General features: G+C 43.6%; 1 long non-coding RNA gene across 1 annotated transcript; it reads left to right on the forward strand.

Moving 5' to 3' along the window:
* The first annotated feature begins 346 nt into the window (after positions 1-346).
* On the forward strand, positions 347-6018 carry LOC138111799 (uncharacterized). Its single transcript, XR_011151458.1, has 3 exons — positions 347-731; positions 3347-3513; positions 4153-6018. It is a non-coding gene; the product is annotated as an uncharacterized lncRNA (long non-coding RNA).
* Positions 6019-14237: the final 8219 nt, after the last annotated feature.

Raw genomic sequence — 14237 nt, forward strand, 5'->3', positions numbered from 1 at the left:
GCGCCTCTCCCGGGGCGCGCCCGGCGCGCTCCCGCGCGGCTGAGCCGGCCCGGCGCGGTGCCGGTGCGGTCCCGCCGCAGCCCTGCCCGCAGGCACTGCGGGAGCTGCCGAGGGGCAGGCGGCCCGCCGAGCGGCCCCAGCAGCGATGCGGCGGGAGGACGGTGGTTCACCCCCGTCCGATCTGCCCCCGGGGCGGTCTGTGGGGCTCCGGGCCGCGGGACTCCGGCGTGCGGCGCCGCCCGGCCTCTGCCCCTGGCCCCGCATAGCCGTGAAGGAAGCAAGCCCAGCCCTGACGATGATCGCTGAGGCCTTTCCCACGTCCTCCCCGCTAACATGGCAGTGAGGAGGGATCTCTGCAGATGGAGGTGTGCTTAGGTCAGCTCCCTTCACAGCCCAAATTCTTCTCACCTGATGGCACCAGCAACAGGCACTGTCCTCCTGGCCCGCTTCCCCAGTACCACGGACTCTCCCCAGTCTGCTCCTTCCACCTCCACTCTCCGAAATGCTCAATTTCTCCCTGGCCCTTTGTGCTTCCTTCACCCAAAAACCCTCTTTGATCTAGCCAGCATCCTTCCACCCATCTCTAGTAATGGCAAATTGAATTTTGCTGACCCCATGTGAGCCATTTTGATCTCATTCTCATGCCTGGAAAATTCAGTTCTTGTCAGCATTGCTGAGAAGTCGCTCAAGACAGCTGATCAGTCTTCATTAACAGCAGTACCGTGGAATAGGTAAGTTCATTCATCTTTCCATTCACAATTTACAGTCAGCCTAAGGAAGGGAAAAAAAATAAAGAAAAAAAGGACTTCAGACAGAACATATTTTGCCTGACCCTCTGAAACAATAAGCAGGAAGTCTACTCAGATAAAGTCAATTTACAGAATAAAATCTCTGTAGGAAAGACAAAGGCAGAAAAAACCCCCAAAACACTGTCTGAATATATGCAGCTTTTTTATCTTTTTCCTTCTTCATGATATTGAAGATATTACTATGTATGGTGAACATGACACTGCTGAAGTGTAAGAGATCATAGTCTCCTCCTCTCTGGTGCCTGAGGCCAGTCTGCTCTGGTGCTGCAATGCTTATCACTGGGTACAATGCATCAGATCTCTGCTGAGGATGAAGTTTTTCCACAGTTAGAATTCTTTCTCTATTTCACTCATTCTACCTCCCCCATATATCTCCAAACCTATCAGTTTTCATCTCGTTTTTCTGAATGGCTTACTAAAGATACTTTTCCCAACGTGTCTACACTCTTCTAACCTAGGTTGTAAAAATACTGGAAAACAATAGGTCTGGCAGTATGTTAACCAGAGGTGTTCCACCATCTCTAAAAAGCAGACCTCCAGGGCTAAAAATGCAAGGAAAAGAGAAACAAAAGCAGACTGCACTGGCAAGAGTGGTATATTAAGGCACGAGTCCTGTTTGGGGTAAATGTTTTGTAAGTTAGTGGCTGCCCAGCTGTTGTCATCCACAGTCTCCTGTGGACTGATCGATCAGGACAGCTGTCCTGGGCAGTTTCACCAAACCCCACCAAACAGCATTTGCACCTCACCCTGGCCTGAGAAGATGTATTCCTGACACAGCTGTGGGCAATTTCTTTTCCTCTGTTCAGAGAGTCTGATTTCATTTTAATCCCCTTCTCCTTCTCACCCACCCACCCAATCTAAATCTGTTCCTCTGTGAACCTTCTTTCTGCACTGAGTGAACTCCACTGTGGTTTCCTTTTCAGTGAAGATTTCAGACAAGTCAAATTGACTCTTCTTACTTTATTCCCCCTGAGCTTGTCTATCACTTTATCTCAAGCTCAAAGTCATATCCCAAGTCCTAGCAAAGGCACATTTGGCTTTCATTAAGCTACAATATCATCTACATCAGCCTGTCCTGACTTCTGCCTCAGGGTGTGATTCCACAGGCAAGTAAGCAAGTCCTAGCACTTACCCTGCCTGAAAAGTTGCTTTCCAGTTCTTCATGGGTTTTTCTTCTGCTGCTTTAGTGAGGTGGTAGTTTACATAGGACCTGGCAAGCACCCATGCTGGTGCCAGACATGCACAGAAAAAAATAACTGGACAGAAGGATTATACCCAAGTGTCGATTCATTCACTCCACAGAACTATTGGTCTGTCTTGTGGCTGTCTCACATGTCTGAAGCCACCAGCTCCCTCATTTTTTTAATTTGAAATCAATATCACTTAGCTGCTAGAAGCAATACCTGTCTTGGCACCTACAGCCATGCTTCATCTGTCATTTTTAATGTAGTCAGTTTAATGAAAGGATAGACTTCACCATCTTTTGGTTCTTAATCACACCTTTATTTATTATGTTTACATAATATTACGTGTTATTTATATTTACATAAATCTCCATATTTAAAGTAAATTTCATTCTCATTAGAAGTTGAGAGGACTTTGTTAAGACAGCTTTCACCCTGTTGCTCAGCTCTTCTGTACAGTAGGTTCTATGCAATAGGGAATTAATAATCAGTGAACAGTTTATAGTTTTTATCAAGTCAGTAACAAACTTTCTAAAATCAGTTAAAATATGTTTATCATATAGTACCATAAGAAAAGTAAGTATTTTACATTTTGAAGAAATACATGGTTTAATGAGAATATGATTTCTGAGAATTATCTCGTAGGAGGGAAGTGACAGGACTAAATCTCTGAACAAGGGACTGAAACAGAGCATAAATCTAACTGTCCCCCACACTTTTTGTCCTTGCTCTTCCTGAGCAACTGCTCACTTCCCACTGCTGCTGCAAGGAACTGGAGGTAAATCACAGAACATAAATGGTTTTGTTTTCTTTGAAATACACTTTTTGACAGGCTCTGGAAATTTTCTCTGAGCATTGTGGGTACTTTCTTAAACAATGAGGCACAATTTTATGTAGGAAATTGAGTACGAAATTTTCTTGATAAGTGCTATTTAAATGCTGGTCTGAAAGATCTTTGTAAATTTAAGTTTTCATACAGGTTTGGGAGAGGGAGGTATTTAAATATCTAGAGAGAAACATGGATAGATCTTTTACATAGCTGGGTATTTCAGAAGGAAGGAGCAGTAGGAAACAGCCCCTTGCAACCTTCTAATTTATTTGTATGATGGGTGAAATTATGTGCCCCTCTGTTTATTGCAGAGCTGAAAACCTCCCCTTCCCCAGCCTCTGTTGTGAGGGGCATGCTGGCAAAAGGGAAGGAATGTTTGACTTGTTGTGTTCTGTAGGTCACTGCTATTAGCAACTTCTGTTTGCAAAACAGAGCTTCAGTGCTGCCCAAACTAGGTCAAGGATGCTGCTGGAGGAAGTGCAACATAAAGATCCTCTGACTTTCTTCTTCCTCCATTCCTGCAGTTTTGCCATGAATGCAACAGAGAAATTGAGATGCCATAATCAAAAAGCATGTGGTGAGGACCCCCTCTTTCTGGGGTTTTATGCCAAGGTGAATTTGGAACAGACAAGGATCCATGCCTCCAATGGTCTCTTCCCCCCATGCCCTGCACACAGACAGAGTGGTCACTGTAAGTCTGGGCAGGGATGGGTGGGGAGGAAAACATAACTCCAGCAAAGCTAAAGATAGTCACCTTGTGACTGATAGAGTCACTAGCCTGATAGAGGGGCTGATAACAGCACATAGCAGAGCAGTTTTAGAACTAGTCTAGTTTTTAACAACTTATTCTAAACCCACCCTGAGGCTTCCATCATAACCCTGAAGACCAGCTTACGCTGTAAATTGTTAACTGTTTGTGTTTTAAGAGACAGCTGTTCAACAGTGTTCATGTTTTCCATAAGTCATTGATGAATCTATTAAACCTGTTTTACCAGATGTTCCCTATATCTCTATATAGATATAAAGATCTTATAAATTATAAATACTGGAACAGCATCTTCCAAAGAAACACTGCTTATAAAATACAAAGCTATTGTCACTGTCTTACCTGCTGAGTAAATTTATTCTTTTCATCAATTAATTATCACGGATGCAGATGATATCACAGTAGGTAATGTGCCCCTGTCATCTGCCTTAGCTACCACTAAAACCAGCTAAAATGAAAAAAAAAGCAATATAAATCTTGCCAACTGACGTCCCACTTTCAAGTAAACATCACCAAGCACCAAATAATGCAAACTGTCTTCCTTTTGTCTATTCCTGTCCTCAGAAGGTGTCATTGGCAACCATGTCTATCCTCCCACGAAAAGACTCTGGAAAATGAATGTCCACCGTCTCCTTCTGCAATTCTTTTTAAAATCCTTACGCAATGTCTTGTGACCAACTACTATCACAGAAAGACATGGAGAAACTTCCTACATGTTTCTTGCAAGATGTGTCTTCAGCTGTGGAAAATATGCAGAGGCCTATGAAGTTCATGAGTAGGAGATGTTTACAAAAATAGTATCTGTATCAGATCTATAGAGGCAGGAATCATCCTCCAGGGGCTGTTGCTCCAATATGCTTCACTGCTGGCCTCCTGCCACTGGCAGTTTGGATTCCCCAGTAAAAGCTACTTCTGGCAGAGATCTCAGTAATTGCTTCATAGAAGTAATGTAGTAGATGCCATAAGAGTTAATTCTACATCAAGCTGTATTAGCTACTGATAGGATTTTCATGTGGACCGAAAAGGAAATGAGATAGCAAAATGACTCATGCAGTTCTTCTTTCTTCAGAGCTCCTTTGCTGCAGAAGACAAACAGAAGGGTTTTTTTATGAGGTTTTAAAGACTGAAAAAAAGCAGTGCCAATGTAGTTCAGATCCTGAAAGTGGTGCAACTTATCTCACATAAGGGAAAGGCTGGGTCCTTGTAAGCTGGGAAAATATTTGAGGTTGTGTGAATCAACTGAAGCGACAACAGGTGGAGAGAGGTAGGATATATTTGCATTACATATTGTGATATAAGCTCATGCTTATCTACACTCACACCCTAGCAAACTTGATCTTGTTCTGCCTGCACCCAGAGATCATAAAAAACTTCAGGGGAGCACATTAGTTCAGTGCTGAGATAGAACTAATCAATCCACACCCTCAATAGTGCGTTTATCAAAAAATCCTCCTGGGAATGTTGTACCATATTGCTGAACAGACATCCTGGTGAGCACCAAAATATTTTCTCCTCTTCTCTACATGGTGAATTCTCAAATTGGCCCGTGCTGCCATAGTAGAGACATGCTTGGGATATCCTGGCATCATCTATTGGAAACTGAGCATTTGACAGTGTCGCAAATAAAGGACAATCTTACTCAGAGGAATTAAATACTTTGATGTTAGCCAGATACCTTAAAAACACACTTATTTCAACAAAAGGTGAAATTTAAAAAAATATTTCTGAAACAAATTTGAATTTCTACAGTGGGGAGGTATGTCTTCCCAGCACATATAGCCCAGGCAAGCAGTGGACCAGCTGTAATCTAACAACAAACAGGACTCCCACGCATGCTTTGCTGCAAGAGCCCTGTTATGTGACCTCACTTAATTGGGCAGTACTTTATTAAAATGCCATCAGCTTTGTGTGTAACACCTGGGTTTGCAGTACTGGTACACAAATAAATGTTCGATACTCAGTGTTCACCATTCTTTTCTCACCTTACCTTGATATTTGCCTCCCATTCATTTTTTTTAAGAATTTGTATCTTCATGTTTTTCAGAACAACAGTAATGGTTTGCAGGTTTTTAGCAAGTGTAGTATTCTCTCAGCATCTTCATCCATGTTTGATTTTTATCCAGAGTCATGCAGAAGTGTCATGCTGAGTTATAGATATATTAGGATCTCATTTTGTACAGTTCCCATTTCAAGACTTTACAGAAGACACAGGAAAGGAATTTACCATCTGGAACTGTGGTGGTGCAGCTTGCTCTGGTAGCATCTCCCCCACGCCTTTGTAGCACACTGACCTACTGCATGTGACCATGCATCACCTGCCACTCGAGCAGGAGACCCAGCACTCTCTGGAACTGCAGCTCAGCACCAAAGAATTAGCAAGTCTAGGCTGCCTCATCTGTCACAAACTTCACCCACTCAGCAACACCATTCTGGCAAGTATCTTTCATAAATCCATTCTGCATCCTCGTATGTCCTTACCTTGTGTCTGAGCCAGCTAAATGCCTGCTCACACAGAGTGAGACTGGAGGTAGGCTGGGCCATGCTCTGAAATTCCAGTTTCTTCTGCCATGGCCTGGGGCTTTTCCAGCAGCAAGTGAAATGGGAAGATCAGTGAGTTCAGATAAGGCACTCTTTCCCACTCCCTCCCTGTCAGGAAGAGCTCAGCAGATGCCAACAAATGAGGAGGAAAAAAGAAAGAAACTTCCAGGAGTGTAAAAAAGGAATTTGTTGAACCTCTGGCAGTCATACTGAGAATGCGAAGGTTCCTCATCATCAGGTAGGTAGTGACAAGAGGGGAGGTCTGAGGAGGTTGCTTTGGAAAATCAAAAAGGCTACTTGATATGCATTCAAAAAGGACACACCACCAATGACATAAATGTGAGAATGTATATTAGGGTGCAAATATCTTTGGTGCAGTGTGAGTCTTATTTTGCCTTTTTTAAAACACTTACTTCATCCTCTGCTGAATGTCTTGTTTCCCAGCAGTGAAGCATACAGCAGCTCCTTCTCCTAAATGTCAGTTGAATCTATACTAGTGGTGTTGCTCAAACTGCATTTTTAAAAATAATCTGCAAGCAGTTAATGTGCTTTTTAAATTCCCAGTGTTATGTAAAAAGGCACAATATTTTTAGCCTTACAAAATATCAGTTGTCATCTCCTCACTCTCTCCCTTTCATATATTGGAGAAGGGGGCCTAGAAGCTAAGAGACACTGTGGATACTAACTGTTTTAAAAATAAGGTGGGGAGTTTTTTTCTGCAACATGGTTCTGGAGTTTTACAGATCTTAATAAAAACATACAAAAATACCCCAAACCTTAAAAGCAAGTCTGAACGAAGAAAAGTACTTCTTATTTTAAAAGCTACTGGTTCTGTCCTCGCTGCCGAATTTTAATGTCTGGAATAATGACACTATAATGTATCCTGAAGTAAAATATCAACTTAAACTGTTCACTCGTGCACTGACATAATGGCCCTCATATTTTAAAAAATCTCCAGAAATTACTCTCTAGCATAGAGCACACAGCTGTTGTGAGTAGGCTCTGGCAAATCAACATTGACTCAAACTATTTTTGGAATCAAGTCAGGCCTGCTGCTGTTTCTGGAAGATGTGAATACATCTACCTGCTCTGCTGTGCTGCAGTCCATAAGGAATATGGTGGGATCCAGAATGCTTCCCTCTGTGCTTATTTGGAGATGACCTTTCCATTCCCATCTGTTTACAAGTCTTCTGAGGTCTAATGTTTTTACCTGCTGGCAACCACCTTGATAAGCACATTTGGACCTTGCTGCTTTCTGTGTTCTCTACTGAAATTTGAGGAACAGGGTCTCAGAAGAGGCTGCCTCACTGCTTTTTCTTCTTGCTGTCATGCAACACTTGACATCCTGATGACACTTCTGGCTGGGAGGCATCACCTATCAGAAGCAGCTCAGGAAAGAAGAGGCTCAGACTTGTTGGGATCATAGCTGATTCTTGAAAGAAATCCACCAATGCAATTCAAGAGATGGCTACTAGAAGATCTTGGAATAATTATGTTTATTGTTGCAGCATATGGTCTGTGCAGGTACTATATATCAATACTGGGCTAAGGCAAAGGCTCTTAGCTTTCATCTGCTCTCACAGAAGGCTGCTCTTCCTTTCTATCTCCCCAAAATTTGTTTTAATCCACAGTAGGTAAGATAACATCATATTTTCCTATTTACCACTTCTTCCTCAGTTTACTGTCAGCTGGGAGAAAGAGTTGAAATTATTGTAGATGAGGAGAGTTCTGTTCTCAAGGTCCCTGGAGTCACATAAATAATTGCTATGTTTAGGAGAGTGGAATTCTTCAGGCACCAACTATGTAACTTGAAATTCCATTCCTTGCTTGGAGGTGCAGGGATTTGGAGAACAACAATTTCTGAGTCAAAAGCAAACACAAGTGGAGACTTGGACTCTGGTATAATCTGCTAAGACAGCAAAGCAGGATGCAGCATACTGTAGGCTTCTCATCAGTGTAGACTGAAAGACAAAATGAATTCTGAGGCTAATGAGGGAGTCATTCCAGCCTCAAAACCAAGCCAGGGGCCTGAGAATATGCAACATTAAAGAGTAAAAAAGTCTACAATTTAGTGTCCCTCTAATCTTGACCGCAAGCTAAGGTCATTAAGTTGAATTTAGGCTTTTGGCACCAAAGGGCTGATATCTGTCTGCAGTGATAGCATCTAAGAAGTTAGAGGCAATGAACAGTATCAACCAGACCTTCATCCATATTCTTCACATATGAACTGTACCCTCTACCTTTCCCAGTCTTCTCCTTCAGGAAGACTCACTTGGCAGTGTGTAGTCTAGCCCCTGTGGAAAGCCTCCTTCTGAAACTTCAGAGGGAGTGGATACAGACAGTATCCCATATGTGTGTTTAAATTTGGACCTCTCGGCAGATTTCCTCTTTCTTGGATCAGGAGAAAATAGGAGCTGTTTTTTACTGCATTGGAGAAATGCAGGCTGTCCAGTGTGTCCCTAGCAAGTGACAAGTGGAACTAAGGCAGCTCATTCCCTTTTCAGGGTGTTACACCTGAGGTTGCACTGCTTGTCTGTACTTTGGATGTAATATGTGTCTTTTGCACGGTTTCAAATTTGACACACCCTTACACAGATCCACAATATTTTCTGCTTTACTTCAAAACCAAATATAGCCCTCCTTTTTTACCAGACCTCTTTTTTTTTATGTATTCTTAATATAGAGGCTTGATGACCACCTTGGGAGGAGAGAGTTTTGGAAAGTGTGGCCACAAAGGCTAAATAAACAGGAAGCAAAAGGATAAGTGCTGGTAGGACACAGTAATCCTTCTCATGGCATTGAACACTATGTACCAAGGTGTTGGGAAGAAGGCTGTTGGTGGGAAGCCCAGGAAAAGCAACACTGAAATAGCTTTGTAAACATCTCGTTCATTTCCTTTGGCAGCAGCAAGTCTAACACTGTCTCTGAAACTATCAGTCACTCTGTAGAAAATGGTTTAATAAGGCTTTCCTCATAACCTGAGCCTATTTTCATTAGCAACTTGATGAGATTCTGCTGGCTTAGTTTCCAGGCATCTTTCACTACCTGCTGCTCCCAACTTCTAGCCAGCACTGTCACAGACATTACCCAGGACTCAAGAATCCCAGGGAAGAAGTATATTTGCATATTAAGCTTAAACACAGATGACCTTCACGTAGATTGCAAGTGGCCAAATGCATATCTAAAGTGGTTTACATGGAAACTGAAGTATTTTGGGTAATGTTAAAGGCTCCAAATGACTTCTTTCATGAGCCATGAAAGCAAAGGGTCAGGAGGTTTGCCAAGTACTGTGGTCATCATGTTGACCTTAATCAAGGCAACTGAAGAATGCCTTGGTTGACGGAAATACATGTCCAGAAATGTGCAGATAGTCATTGACGTACTAATACAAGATGGAACACTTTTTGAGGACCTCTCCTGCGTTTTGAGCCATAGCTGTGGCTAGTGATCTCTCAATATCACTTGGACTAGCTACAAAGCACTAGCAGTGGTGGCCTGTAACCACTACTACTACCCTGTTCTCCAGTCAGTGGCTTTCATACAGTGCTCAATAACTTTGCTGGATACAAAAGGAACTTAGCACAGATCTTTAGTAAGGCCTGTTACACCTTATATTTTCTACCTACTGAAAATCATACTCTGCTTGGAAACCAGCTCTCTCCCATAAGCTATCACTTGTCACAGACTCCTAGCTGCCACTGGAAGGACAGTATCTCCACTGCAAGGCCCTGCTAATTTTCCTGAAAACCCCATGAAACAGTCAAAGATTTTTGTCTGGCCATTCTTTTATCAATACCATCAGTAAATTAACTAGCAAAGGTACTAGTAGCCACATGTACTAAACCTGGGAACTGCAGGATGCTTCATATAGCCCCACACCTTTTGCTTTTGGATAACTGGAAAGCAAGGGCTTGGGGGGGCTGCACCTCTTAAAGCTGTACTCAAACGGTGTTTTACTGTGCAGCTTGTGGATAACATTTGGCCTTTTTTTTGGGGGGGGGAGCAAGCAGACTGTTGGACCATATGCCTGTATTGTCTGGTTGGTTGGTTTGTTGCTTTGCTCCAGGGCCTTGCTTCCACGATCATCTACACTGTGTACATACTAGGTTTTGCCAGGGCTCCAGTCTGGAGTTAAATAATTACTTGGTTTTATGAGAGGCTGGTTTGCTGCAGGATCCACACCCTGTAGATAATGCAGGCATGGACTACACCAGGCTTCATTCTTCCTGACCAGAGCAATGTGCTTGTGTGTTCCTAATGTGCTCACAAGTCCAGCATGCCCTGGCATATGCACAGCACACCTTTGTAGGCACACTACAAAACATGGAGTTAGCAGTTTACAAAGCCTGTCCCTGCTTACTTGGCTACCTCAGTTTTTATGCAAGAAAATAGTAGCACTGGGGCAGACAGGTGCCATGTAGGGACTGGAGTGACCAGGATCCTGTCCCAGGTTAATGCTACTGAGACTGTAGCTTGGCATCTCTCTCCCTCCAGTTGCAAGCAGCTGCACCAGGTGCTTCCCTGGGAAGCCACAACAGAACTTCTAATGTACGACATAGGAGGAGGCTCAGTATGAGATCAAGGGAATTTTGTCTCTCCGCTTTGTTACAGGGAGGATGGGGCGGAACAGCCCTTTTCCCAGGAAACAACACCCTCCCCCCAACACATACGCACGCTGGAATTATTCCTGGGAATTTTTGTCTTAATTGCCCCGGATGGAGCACCCAGAAGTACCTATGTCTGATTACACTCGTTTGTAGGAAGGAGCATGGCTTGTTTGTGCCGTGCTCACAACTCTACGTAAGTGAAGAAAGGAGACTTCTACCATGGGAGTGTGGTACTTGGGTGGAAAGAGGCTTGCAGCCCACACAGGAACTCTTTAATTAGCAGCCTGAGAGATGTGTTTCTTTGACAGTTCTGACAAGCAGTAGTATTTGCCACAGAACAGCCAAATAGGTCACCACTTGTCTTGCTGGTGGCAAGGGGTGGGGCACACAGTTGGGGAAGTGGTAAGGATGCCTTGGTATGTGAAAATGGCAGCTTTCCGAGCAGAATGGACTCTGGCAGCCATCCATACTCAGCCACACACATGGGCATGCCCCAGGAGCCATCTCACAGTTTTCCAGAGTTGCAGAACAGGTCATACAGCACCTGAGGGAAGAGATATCCACTGGGACAACCTGCTTGCATCCCTTGTTCTTTGGGCACAGAGCCCAGCAGCAGAGAGCAGGAGGTGTGGGAGGGCTGTGTGAGGGGAAGGAAGCCTGCCAGTGAGCCAGCCCCAGGAGCCATGGAATTGCAGGCCACTGCCTGCTGAGAAGCAGCAGGAAATTTTGGTGGAAGGAGATAAGGAAACAGCAGTGGTAACTCATCTGGAAGCTGCACCTCCTGCCCCAGAGCCCCTGTCATGGCTCTGTCTAGGAGAGACCTGCCAGCATTGCTGGAAATGGAGCTTTTCCCTGGACAGACACCACCCCAGTGCTCTGTTCTCCTGGCTGCTCTGGTGGCCAGTCATATCCTGGCATGACCAAGGTCATACCCCAGAGATACTTTGCTCCCTCTTATTTGTATATGGCTGATTTGCCCCACTAAAAAAAGTATTTCATGACACAGCAAGGTTTTGGGGTTTTTTTTCTGTTTACAGCCTTTGGCCTATTCTAGTGTTTTAGTCAGGACAATCTGACTGTACGTGTGTGGGCGGAATGCCTTTTGAAGTACGTACATACGTGCGTGTGTACCATGCCGTACCTCCACAGTGGGATTTGAGCACCCACAGTGGCCCTTTGCAGAGATCACAGCTCTCCATAGCTGCTGAACAGCTCCCCTTCTTGGGGAGGGACACTTCTGATGTGTGCTTTGCACTGCAGAATCAGTTCTCTTCAAAACACTCTAGCTGTATGTGCTGGGTACCTGGTCATTCAGGGACATCTCCAGAACCCATGACCTTTGCAAATAGCATTCCTGACTGCGTGCCAGTTGCACAGAGGCAGGGAGATGACGAGGCTTGTAAGGACTGCTGTCTCATGAGGCTCTGGTGTCCCCAGTACAGCTCTGTGTGTGGCACCCAGCTGTCAACACACATCCCACAATGGCGCTAAGGCACTCCAGCTTGAAACTGCTGTTTGGTCAGGAAAAAAGACAGCTCTGCACACGTCATGGCCTCCACAAGGGCTGTGAGCAGCAGCCTGGCAGAGGACAATCTGTTCCAGATGTCGTCTTTCACATGGAGAACACCCTGCCCAAGGGAGGGAGCGAGGAGCACACCAGGAGAGGCTGTGCTGTGGGAGCACAACAGATCCTAAGAGACCTCCTACTAGGGTGAATTACATAGACTCATAGAATTGTTCAGCTTGGAAAAGAACTCTAAGATCATTGAGTCCAACTGTAACATCTGTTGGCTCATGTGGATGCAGGCAATTTGCTGCAGGTGGTCCTGCCCTGGACAGGAGAGGGGACCAAAGCAGATCCATTATATATTCCCAAGCCTTCCAGTCAGCCTAGACGTAGCTTTTAATACAGCATGGGGAAAGCTGATTAAGTAGCAATTTAACATTAATCAATAAAACGTGGTTAGACTAAACAGAAGTTATGTGACTAAAGAAGCATCAGAGATTCAACACAGATACGAGTCAGAACTTTTCATTGCTTAGGAAAAACATGGGATCCTGCATGGTGTCACTAATTGTTAACTAACTCACGCTGAGATAAAATGGCACTAATTGATCTGTTGATATGGATGGAAATTATACAGATGCAGACATTTTGCATTATTAACACAAGTAAAACACCCTGTCCAGATTCCAGATTGCTTTCCTCTGACCTTAAACACGTATTTAACACAAAGATTTCCATCTGCAGCTACCTAAACCATACTCGGCTATCAAAAAAGATTTTCTGCCCAACAAGTTTAATTCCCTGACAGTGTTCTTACAAATAATTCTTCCTTTTGTATTCAAGGACTTGTTTTTTCTTCTTACATCTATTTTTATTTTCATTTTATAGGCACCTAACCAGTGCTAGCACACACCTCATCGCAGTGCAGTACATGAATTTGCCACACCACTTCCAAGTGGTCTTATTCTTTATTTACTCGTTGCATTACACAACTGAATTGCCAGCAAAGATTCTCTGTAACTGTCTCCATTAAAACTTAGATTAAACTCCACTAAAACATCTTTCTGAGATGGCTGCCTTGAACTAAGCATTTCTAAGCTTTGATTTGATGGCCAGTAGCAGGCCTTGCTTCCTGTCACTTGCCTCAAAAGAAGCACCCAGCTAGAACTGTATATTCTAAATCCCTGCAGCACCTGCTTTGTAGTGGGCTGTCACTTCACCCATGGTGACAGTAGCATTCTCACCACACTATACTCCAAAATACCAGGTCACTTTTATTCGTGGCATGGAACAGCCGAAGTGATTTATGCAGAGGACTGCTGCTAATTCCAGAAATAACAAGGTCTGGCACAAGCTAAGTATACCTGCTGATCCACCCCCACACCCAGATAGATAAATGCCTCTTCAGGACTAATATTTTGCTTCAGCTAATGAGTGTGACTACAACTGTGTGCATCTCAAGGCTCTAATTTTCATGTGCAGCAGAAAAATGCCTACTCTTTCAAGCCAATAATTGCATGAAGGACGATTGTTAGCATAAGGAGATTGTTATTTTCTTTCTGGAGGAATCAGAACTAACAGGGAAGTTAGTTAATCTCCATTTCCAATTACAAAAGCACAAACTTTAAATTCACTACGTGGCAAGCACTAAATCAGATTAGTTTCCTCCGGTGTATTCTGATGTGTTCTGATTTGAGAATTCTAGCTTTCAGACATGCAACCTGCAAAACATTTGTTTTGTATTTGTTTCCTCGTAGTGAGGAGTTAATACAAAATGTCTAAGAGGGCTGCTTTTCTTTTTCTTATTCCCACTTTCCTTGATCTGCTTTCATGAGCTTTTAACATCAACACGCTGGTGAGAAAATCAAACCTGCAAGCATCTGGATTTATGGGGATGTGACCAGAAAATATGAAAGCGTAGATTTTTTTTCATATTCACTCGGCACTTTTTTGATCTTGGTCTGAGGCATTCTTTGTTTTCTCTGAAGTCAGAGCTA

This window comes from Aphelocoma coerulescens, chromosome 1 (assembly GCF_041296385.1).
Source record: "Aphelocoma coerulescens isolate FSJ_1873_10779 chromosome 1, UR_Acoe_1.0, whole genome shotgun sequence".
NCBI lineage: Eukaryota > Metazoa > Chordata > Aves > Passeriformes > Corvidae > Aphelocoma > Aphelocoma coerulescens.